The sequence below is a fragment of the Aristolochia californica genome, unplaced genomic scaffold (assembly GCF_029961685.1).
Source record: "Aristolochia californica isolate CCGP_79_NKW_82.1479 unplaced genomic scaffold, dmAriCali1.0.hap1 SCAF_6, whole genome shotgun sequence".
In the NCBI taxonomy this organism is placed as follows: Eukaryota; Viridiplantae; Streptophyta; class Magnoliopsida; order Piperales; family Aristolochiaceae; genus Aristolochia; species Aristolochia californica.
The window spans coordinates 36,733,331-36,745,140 of record NW_027182257.1 but is presented as its reverse complement, the minus strand read 5'-3'; positions in this window follow the sequence as shown (position 1 = coordinate 36,745,140).

The following is an 11,810-nucleotide window of genomic DNA, read 5'->3' as shown; positions in this document are numbered from 1 at the left end:
ACCCTCGGGAGGGGGGCTCCCTACCCCCCTTCCAACCCCCCACAGCGACCTTACTACAAAGGCCGATCTGCGTACTGACTCAACGTAGAGCGTTGAGTAGGCTCTACAACTTAACACACATCCTATTTTTGTGCCCTAACCCTAATTTTGTGAGCAGGGCCCCACCTTGTTGGAAATTGTCTAGAATATTAAATTGGTTATTTTGTGATCATACATCAGTATCATGGATAAGACGGGAGAAGTTTATACTCCGGCTAGAGAAAAATTTGGGTTTCATGGAAAGGGACCATCATGATTTTTTTTTATGAAAGTGCGTATATTGATAAAAGAGAGAAATACAAACCTAGTAAAGGGCTTGGCTCCACAATAAAATTTGGGTTTCATGGAAAGGGACCATCATGATTACTTCAAAAAAATTGACAAGGCCTAATTATCTTAATTGGGCTAAGTCTGTAAAAATATACCTTAAGGGTAGAAAGAAGTTTAAGTTTATCTGAGATGATCATCTAGTGCCTCCGGATGATGATTGGAAGCCAGAGGACAATCAGGTTATGACCTGGATTGTCAACAGTATTAATTTTACTCTTAAAAATCAGGTGATGAATTCTAAGACGGCAAAGGCTATGTGATTGTCTCTAAAATCTTTATATGCATAGGAAAGTAATCTCTCTCGAGTTTATGAGTTGTAAACACACGTTTTTTTGGTTGAAAAGAGGAAATCGAACTATTATAGAATATTATAATGCACTCCTCGACATTTGGCAAGAGATCAATGATCCATTTACTACAAATGAGAATTGAGTTGAGAAAACAGAAAAATCAGCTACTTAGTGCAAAAATTTTGGATAGTTTAGATGCTGAATTTGATGTTATTAAATCCCAAGTGTTAGCTTCAGATGAAATCCCAACTCTCTCTACCACTTTTAATCGGATTATGAGGGCTAAGAAGACTATTGTACCTAGAAGAGGTAAATGAGATAAGATAATGGAAGTCACTGCTCTTAATGCTTCCAACACTATATCAGCCCCTACAGATTCCTCTAAAGGTAGAGGTAGAGAGGGCCCATACAATGATAGAGGACGTGGTGATGGTAAGCCAAAAAGGAAGTGTATTCATTGTGGCAAAAATAATCATTATTTTGACAAATGTTGGGTTAAGTTTGGGAAGCCTGCATTGGCTAACTTTACAAGTCCTGATAGTGAAAGTGGGAGTTTAGATTCTTCTATGTCGACTACACCGGATGCTCCGGATGAGATGTAGCAATCGATACAGTAGCAACAACAAATTGCTCAATGCATGGCCCAAATCTTTGTTACCTTGAGCTCAACATCAGTAGTTCGCTTCCATCCCAGTTCCTAGTTCTACTAGTGTTAGACTTAGGTATGGCAGCTTATCATGGTCACTCGTCAGCGTCCAGGGTTATTGTCTCAAGAGCCTCCAGACACATGTCAAGTATGTTGTCATTGTTTTCCGATGTAAATGAATCTTTGTGTGTGAAACATGTTAACCTTGCAAATGGTTCTACCTCTTTTGTTCAAGGAGTAGGCAATGTTACTCCTTCCCTTAGTCTCCTCAATCAATCCTTTTAGTTCCCAAGTTTCCTCTAAATTTGTTGTCAGTTAGTCAGTTAGCCAAGTCAATGAGTTGTTCTGTCACATTTTATCGTACTCATTGTGTTTTTCAGGATCTCACGATGAGGAAGACGATTGGTTCCAGTTGTGAGAGAGATGGGTACTACTTGGAGAAGCATCGGCAGAGTAGTATTCAGGCATTACATACCGCAAATTCTCCTCTACAGTGGCACTTGCGGCTAGGTCATCCGTCTGTAGCAAAACTGACCCAAGTTTTTCCAAACTTTCCTTCGAGTTCTTCTTTTCAGTGTGAGTCGTGTCATCTGGGCAAACATCACAAAAGTTCATTTCCAGCCTTATCTCATAAAATCAGCCATCTATTTGAAATTGTACACTCAAAAATTTGGGGTCCTTGTCCTATGACTAGTCAGTTTGGTCATTAGTATTTTATTTCTTTTATTGATGATTTTAGTAAATGTACTTTGATTTACCTTCTTAAGGAAAATTTTGAGGCCTTTGATGAATTCAAACTTTTCTTCTATGGAATAAAAATCAGTTTGTTGTTTCGCTTCATATCTTGCGTACTAATAATGACCTCGAGTTCATGGGTCATAAATTCCGGGTCTTTTGTCAAGAATAGGGAATTATTCATCAAACATTGTGCGTCTTTACACCTCAGTAAAATGACGTAGTTGAACGTAAGAATTGCCATTTACTGGAGGTAGCTAGGACAATGATGATGCATATGCATGTACCCAAGTCTTATTGGCGTAATGTTGTTCTAACAGCCTGTTTCTTGGTTAATAGTGCCTTCGTTTGTGTTAGAAGGAAAAATTCCTATGCAAGTTCTTTTGCCAGCCATGCCATTATTTGCTATTTCTCCCCGCATGTTTAGATGTGTTTGCTTTGCTCATATATTTGGGTCTTCCAGGGATAAGTTGTCTCCACGAGTAGTTTAGTGTGTTTTTTTGGAGTATTCTCGCACATAGAAGGGATACAAATGTTTTTACCATCCACTAGAAAAACATTTGTATTTGTTGATGTTACTTTCTTTGAGGATGTACCATTATTTTCCTCTGTCTTTACCTTCTGATCCCGTTGTCTCACCTGAACCACACCAATTATCCCTAAACCAATTGATGAGCATGTTGGACCGTCACAAGCTGTAACCGACAAGAAACCATTACAGCTATATAAACGCCACGAAGAAGTATCACCACGAACTCTCTCACTGGACCATGACTCTACTCCGTCTCAAAATCCTGGAGGTAAAGATCAACATCTTCCTATTGCACTCAGGAAAGGTGTCAAGAAAGCTAAAGGTACACGGTATCCGATATCTCAGTTTGTATCTTTTTGTTCCTTATCTGACTCCTATAAAAAAATTGCTATGTCCATTTCTACCTGCACTATCCTTTCTTCAATGCAGGAGGTTTTCTCGTCCCCTCATTGGAAGCAAGCTATGGATGTTGAAATGGATGGTTTGATAGATCAAGATACTTGGCAATTGTGTGATCTACCATATGGGACCAAAGTTGTTGGTTGTCGTTGGGTTTATACTCTCAAGTATAATGCTGACGGTTCTATTGAGCGGTATAAAGTTCGTTGGTTGCAAAGGTAAACTCGAACATTTGGTATTGATGTGTTTAGAACCGTTTCGCCTATTGCTCATTTGTAGTTTGTTCTTATTTTGCTCTCAATTGCAGTGAATCAGGGGTGATGCCTACATCAAGTGGACAATAAAAACGTATTCTTATATGGTGATCTAGAAGAAGAGGAATATATGGAGCAACCTCCAGCATATGTTGCTCAGGGGCAGATACATAAAGTATGTAAACTGAAGAAGGTGATATATGGGCTGAGGCAGAGTCCACATGCTTGGTTTGAAAATTTTAGCTAGGTTGTGGTATCTATTGAATTTATGGAAAAGAGAAATACTTCATTAACTTGATGTAATCAGAGTACATGAACCCCTATTTATAATAGTGGAAAGTAGTAGAGTCCAATTACAATTAAACTTTCATTGTCCCAATTATACCCAAACTCTAACACTTAAAGATAAGTCCTATCATAATTAAATAACTCAACATAAATAGAAGACTATCATAATTAAAACACATTTAAACTGAGCCTCTCCTGTGAGACCACCTTTTGTGAGACTCTTGTAAGACTCCACCATATTAATTCTGGCTCTATGAGATTGCTTACTATGAGAATCATGTAAGAGGCTTCCATATCTTCTCTTCAACACTCTCCCTCAAACTGGAGTTTATAACTTCAGCTTGAAATGAAAAGGATTTTTGGTCTTCAATTTTCTTTGCTGCCAAAAATTCTTTATAGATGCAAAAACTTCATCTTTTGTGCTCCCCCTTTCTAGAGTATTTTGTCACATTAAAATTACCACAACATATAGAATAAAATACCTCTTTCTTGTACTTCTTCTTCTACTTCTGCCCCCTCAAGCTGGGAGGTAATGGTAATGATCCTAGCTTGAACCAAATAACATAGTGTAGCAATAAGTTCCTCCATCACAGTGTCCCAACCCGGGCACTGACTCTCAAAGGTAGAAATGGGTAATAAAAGGGTAATGCCTATCATTCACAAGATGGTGATACAAGACCCACTTATACATATAAAAAGTCTCAATGGACTTAAAACACCAATATAAAAAGTCTCAATGAACTTAAAGGTAAACCAATCGAAACAACACACAAGAGGTTGGCCCAAAGGGTTATGTGAGAGTCAAATAAAGGATGGTAAGAGAAAGGTAACCGACAAAAAGGGGTCAGTGAGATATTTTCCTTATATTTTTTATAAATAACAGCAACTCAAGAAGTGATGAAAAAAAATCGGCTTCAATTCGGATTTTTCAATGCAATAGGATACCAACATGACCTTGGATTCTTCCAATGCGAGTATATCCTTTAATATAAATCAGATTGACATGAAATTTTCTCCTTAGGAAACTAGACTTAAATACCTTTCATCCAAGTATAACTTCTTTTCATAAAACATACTTTTTTTAGATAAATAATCTGATAGATTTTGGTCTCTGTAATCAGGCCGAACTAAGTACTCTTTCTCCTTTTGCCAGCCTATCCATTGACTCTTCCAAGATCAATATCTCCATATAAAAAAACCCAGATCGAGAATTGGTTGAATAGGTAAGAAAATAGACTTACAACTCTTTCTTTTGATATATAACTATCCATATAAAGTCTCGTTATTGATGTCATAATCCGGCTCGAAAGTTGAAGCTTTCTGCTACTGCTAGAACTTCTCTTGCAATCTGACCTTTGCTGCTTCAAATATTGATTTCTCTTTGTATAAAACTCCGATTGCCAAAATTCGTTTTTCGTTGAAACGTAAACTCAAATATCTTTCCGCCAATATATAATATATGCAATATGAAAAGCTTAGTATAGAGGTGAAAACGTAAAGAAAACAACAGGTATAGGGACTGAAGGAGAGAAAAAAGATAAATACAAACCTAAACTGCTAGAGATAATAGATCAAAAAAGGATCACATTATCTTTGTGGGTTGACCGAGTCAACTCACAAAACCTGTTTTGATACCATGTTGAATTTATCGAAAAGAGAAATACTTTATTGACTTGATGTAATCAAAATACATGAACCCCTATTTATAATAGAGGAAAGTAGTAGAGTCCAATTACAATTAAACTACCCTTGTCCCAATTACACCCAAACTCTAACACTTAAAGATAAGTCCTAGCATAATTAAATAATTCAACATAAATAGAAGACTAACATAACTAATACACCTTTAAACTGAGACTCTCCTGTGAGACTCTTGTAAGACTCCACCATATTAATTCTGGCTCTGTGAGATTGCTTACAGTGAGAGTCATGTAAGAGGTTTTCATATCTTCTCTTCAACAGTATCTATAGGGTTCTCGAGGAGTCATTATGATCACTCCTTGTCCTTTGGAATTGTGGTGCTTTCAGTTTATGTAGATGACATTATATTATCCAGGAGTGATATTTCTGGTATAGACGATACCAAGTCTCGTTTGTCTGCACATTTTCAAACCAAAGACTTGGGACCATTGACATACTTTATGGGCATTAAAGTGGCAAAAAGTAAAGAAGGCTTTGTGATGACACAACGTATGTCACAAATATGCTTCAAGCGTATGGTTTGTTGAGAGCAAAGCTAGCTAATACCCCAATGGAAGTGGAACATGATCTCCATAATGAGTAGAGTGATGAATCAAATGACAGAACACAATATCGGAGGTTAGTAGGAAAGTTAATTTATGCAACAGTCACTAGACCTGACATTTCTTTTGCAATAAGTGTAGTAAGCCAGTTTATGGAACGTCCTCGAGAAGTACACTTAAAAGATGCACAAAAAATTTTGAGAACTTTGAAAGGAGCGCAAGGAAAATGCCTTTTCTTTAGACCTAACAATCATATGAAGATATAGGTTTTCTTTTACGCAAACTATGCAGGATCCAAACTAGACAGAAAGTCAACCTCTGGATATTGTATCTTCCTAGCAGAAAATTTGGTTTGTTAGAGAAGTAAAAAGTAGAATGTTGTAGCCCGGTCTAGTACAGAAGCTGAATACAAGGCGATGGCTTACACAGTGAGCGACTTGATGTGGTTAGGTCAGTCTCATGAGAGTTGGGTTTCAACCAGAATGAGCCGATGAGCATCTTTTGTGATGGTCTTTATTGCAAGTAACCTAGTTTTCCATGAGAAGACTAAACATAGAGAAGTGGATTGCCACTTCATTCGAGATGCGGTGTGATTAAAAAGAAGGTAGTAACTCTATTTGTCCGGTCTGGAGATTAGTAGGGATATGTCTTCACCAAGGCCCTTAGCAAGCGAGAATTTATATCATTCTATAACAAGTTGGGACTCCTGGATACACACACTCCAGCTTGAGGGGGAGTGTTAGAAAATACATCCAGGGGTATTTTGGTCATTTTACCACTTCAGTAGTTAATTTTCTTTATGTAATCTTATTCTACATGTTAAATTATATCAGTGATTAAATTTTCATGTACGTAGGATGTGGAGTCAGAGAGATACAAGGAGATTAAGGTTTATAAATTGTATAGGGGTATTTTTGTAATTTTAACTCAAAACACTTATTTAAGAAGTCTGGGAATTTGTGCACAATTCCCAACAAAGCCTTTCAGACTCTTCAGAAAGTTCTTCTCCTTTCTCCTTTTTCTCTCAATTTTCTCCTCTTCCTTCACCCAAATTTTGATTTTTACTATCACATCTACATCTCTAAACAATCAGATGGAAAAACCAGAAACGATGGTATTGTGACAGAATCAGAGTGACTACTATCTACAGATACATGTAGCATAATGGGCCAATCAATTGTCTAATGAATGATAAATTTATCCACAGATATGAGTAATGTGTGACCAAACATGGTCTATGGATGGCATCTGTCCACAAACTCATCAAAGTACAATCTCCTTCAGCATCATTCCAAATTTTAACTGAAGCAAAAGATCTTCAATATGCATACCTCTTCCCACCATCAAAATGCCTTAAATCTGCTTTGCAAGAAGCATGAGCACTGCACGAGAACAGCCTACTGGAACCAAGCAATTTCTCTGGCGTTACAACCTGATGTTGAAGAACTGACTCAAGAAAACTAATGAAGATGAAAGCACCTTATGATCAGTCATGTTCATGAAGAAGAAAGAAGAAGACCATTCAAGTTAAACAAATCTGAATTTCCTACTTTAGTCTCCAGTTACTTCAACAAAAAAGTTTTAACAAATGGCAATGTTCTATTAAATTGAAAATCTTGGTGCTGTTTTTTTTATCTTAGTTGCTTCCTGGTCCATCCCAAAATGACTAACCACAATTAGGATACTTCTTTCTAAGTAGTAAATACAAGATCTTTCTAATATTGAATCCATGTGGGACATTGGTAACACTTTTCCTCACATGTGGACCCTGTTTATGGCTCTTATACGTGGACAAATTTAGATGGAAGCCTGATGTAGTAAATGACTTGATTGTGTAAGAAGAAGGTCATCTAAAACAATTGAAATATATAGGAGGAAGAACGAAAGTGAAATACAGTTGTTTTTATTAAGATAGTACTCTATTTTGGTACTTTCTATCAAGGGAAAGTCAGCAAGTGTCTACTTCATTAATTTCCTAGTTTGTCAACAAGTCAAAACGAGAAAAGTTTCTCTTTAGGAAAGTGTTTGGTTAGTTTCTTTCATTAGTAGTCAATGTAGGAAAGTCATAAAGTAAGTCCATTGTTGGTAGATTCTAAGTTTTTTTTTTAGATGAAGATTCTAAGTTAGTTACTGGAATTCTTTTCTAGCATGTACTTTCTATTTAGAGTATCACAATTAAATTTTAATGGGGAAGTCTAGTCGTAGGAGTATTCTATCAATGTTATGTAGCCTACTTTGGTAAGGTCATAGTGGTTTCAAAATCTATAAATAGGGAAATATGTTGTAACTGTCAATCAGATTTAAGCATCAATGCAAATTTTCTCTTCGGTTGTTAGAGCACTACTGTTTTTTCCTTCCTTCGCTGAGAATAATTTCTTAGATGATTTTTTGCCTTGTGCTAGCTACTGCTAGTTACAAAACAACACCTAAAAATTCAAGTTCTTGGCTTGGAACTTAAAAACCAAGTATTTCTAAGAGTTGAGAAGATAGTGGTTTCACATTTCAGCCTTGTCTATCAACTATATTTCTTTAGTTTTGCAGTGTTAAGGCTCCGGTATAAGTACTACTCTGATATAATGCAATAAAGTTGGGTCCAAGTCCATCCCAAAATGCCACCCAAATTTAAGAGGTTACTTCCTAAGTAATAAGAATGGGATCTTTCCAAACCTTAATCATTCTAAAAAGAAAGTCTAAATAAGAGAACTTTCCACTTTAGTTGAAAATCTTTACATTTCTAACTAGGATGCCTAAAAAGTAGTTACTCCACATGGTTTCTTCTATGTTAAACTTATATCTTGTTTAAACTTTAAAATTACCAGTAAAAGTTTTCAACTTGCTATAAAATTCTCACCTAGCAAAAGAATTGCCCAAGTTGAGGAGTGCATGTGCCCAAAGGCTTTCAACTTAACTTCTCTTAAATTACACTATCATGTCACTCAGTAATTTGGACAAAGAAGAACCCACCTAACCGTGAGGCCTTCACAACATACGCTCGACCAAGGCTTCAAGGATAACTGACCCCATTGATTTATGTCCAACTCAAAAATATCTAGCTACATGAAAATTTCTGATGCAAAATATCATGACATTGAAGAATTAACATAAGCATGCCTAGTGACATAAGATATTTCCAAGGCCATTCACGTTAATGAAAGGAGGAAGAAGTAAACTCAATTTAAAGAGAAAAAAAATAAAATTGGAGGCTTCATTTAAAGGGAAATAACTTTCCTATTTTGGGATCAAGTTTCTAAAATAGAAAGTCATGTGGATTAGGTCATTCGCTCAATGGCTACACAGGGGAGGGGGGCATGTTTTTAGTATGAGATCTTGGCGTTAAGTATCACTAGAGGTATAGGGTGTTGTGTGTAAACAACTCCAAAACAAAATACTTTCTAAAAAAGGCTTCAAAAAAAATCTTACATGAGAAAGCCTATAAATTGCAATTTCCCATTTTAATTTTGTTGAATAGAAAGTCCACAATAGTAGCAGCTTGTAATAATTAGAAGTTTTAACTAAAAAGAAACAACTAGTTTATGTTGAATGCATCACCTAAACTGTAACTTGCTATCTTAGTCAAAAGTTTTACAATTATAAGTTTCCTATTTTTAAGTTTGAAGACATTGTTTCTAAACTGGGAAGGCCTAAAGTTAGTAATGGTACAAGTAAGAAGTTTTTGTGTTTTAAATTTCTTGTCCAGCATATATTTTTTTTTAAATGGGTCCAGCATATTAGAGCTAAATTTAGTAACTATTGCTTAAAGTCTACTGCCTAGAATGGCACAGCAAAGAAATTTCTTTTTTCTTTTTTTTTTTGAAAAAAAGGTGATTTCATTGAGGAGCAAAAGGTCAAGGCAGCAAACAAATGCTGACTAGACATGGGAGATAGTAACAACGAGAGATTGCTGGATCATCCTCATCATTAGCTAACTTGTCAGCAAGACAATTTGCAAGTCTGTTTACAGGTGACCAACCACATGGCAAAAGAAGCTACATTTTTTATTTTATTTTTGTATTAGAAATTAAATTACAAATCTAAAAGACAACTGAAAAAAAGGCGATTTCATTGAGGAGCAAAAGGTCAAGGCAGCAAACAAACGCTGACTAGATATGGGAGATAGTAACAACGAGAGGTTGCTGGATCATCCTCATCATTAGCTAACTTGTCAGCAAGACAATTTGCAAGTCTGTTTACAGGTGACCAACCACATGGTAAAAGAAGATACATTTTTTTTTTTTTTTTTTTGTTGCTTTAGAAGCTACATTACAAATCTAAAAGAGAACTGCTACATACCTCCATAGAGGCCTGATTGATTTCGAACACCAACTGATGACAGCCTTCAAGTCACCATCAATTTCCAGCAGGGAAGAGAAATTTGATGATAGAACCTTAGCCCATGAAGGACAGCATTGAGTTCTGCCAAGGTCGAGTCAGTATGTCCCAGAGGACCAGAGACGAAAAGGATAATTAAGCCACCCGGCCTTCTAACATACTGCCAAATCCGGGTGCTCTTGGGTAGCCCTTGGAACAGCCGTCAAAATTCAATTTGATGTTGCTAAGCATCGGTGTCCATTGGGATTTTCTTATTTTGAGGAGTTTCTATGTTTGCTTCGTTTGTAAAAAGAAAAATTGGTTTTCATTATTGAACCTTACTCTGGTTTTGTTTATCTCTATTGGATAAAGTTATCCTTCTGTTTTTTCCTCCATTTGCCATTTTTCTTAATAGCTTCAGAATCATACTTTCTGTCCTTCAATGTTTTTTGTCTCCATCAAACTTGAGTTCAAATTTTAGTGTCCTAATTCTTTTGCAGAAATCTAAGGTACCCACGCTCTAGAGGAAATTCCTTAATTGCATTTAAAATTTTATCATTCTTTAATTTCAAAAGCATCATGCTGTGTCAGTTTCAAAATCAGAATAAAAAGAAAACAAAATTTTTGGATATCTCAGCTCTTAACTCTTCTTGAGCTTCCTGAAACTCCTTTCAACCTCCAGCACAGAAAATAGGATTAAATAACTTCAATATTTCTTTGGAGGAAACACACTACTAAGATTCTGAGCACCTCAAATTACAACAGTGCTTTGTTGAGAGCCTTCTTTAAAGTGTGGGTGACTTAGAGTTTATCAGACACACGTTACTTCACAGAATTCAAGTTTGGTGAGTAAAATTTGATTGAGAGAAAGAAGGTTTCTAAAAAGAGGGGGAAATGAGAAGAAAAAAGTAATTTCAATCAAAGAGGTGATAATCAGAATTTTATTAAATATAAATATTCTGCCATTCATACATGAGGCCATGTGTAGGGACATAGACTGAGCAACTTCAATAAAGCATCTGTTGGCCTATTCTAGCAACAATAACTAGTAAGAAGTACAAACTTTAATTACTAGTTATTACTACAGATTATAACTTGCTATAAGATTATGAATAAAACGGTACATTAGCAATTTAAATATGAAATAACTTCTTAACTGAAATAAAAACTTGTGGACTTACGACTTTCAAACACAATAACTTAGATATTTAATGTTTTATCTAAAACAGTACATTCTCACTTTCTAATTGAAACTTTGGACAGAACAGGAAATTTCAAACTTGTTTAGACTTTTTAATTGAGATTTTCAACTAGCGAATCCTTTTCTTTTTAATTGAACCAAAACAGTAAACTGTCACTTGTTGCCAATTATTAAGATTCTCTATATCTTGAGACTAAAACAGCAAAGTTATCTGTTTAACTTGACCCCCCCCTTTTTGTACTTGTTTTAGAAAATGGATATCATTTATTTATTTATTTATTTAGAAAAAGGTGTGAATGTATTACTATAAAAAAGTACAAATACATACCTTATTGTACAAAGCCTTCCTCCACAACAAGATGTTGAAGGAAATGGATATCATTTATTACTAGGAAAGAAAATATAAGATAATAGAATTCCCAACCTCGAGAGAGGGCCAGGAAACTCTTTACTTGAACATCAGATACATTATTAGCAGCCCTTCTAAGTGTGTTGCCATAACTTTCTCAGCCAACTCTTCGACATGGGTGATTTTGAACCACATT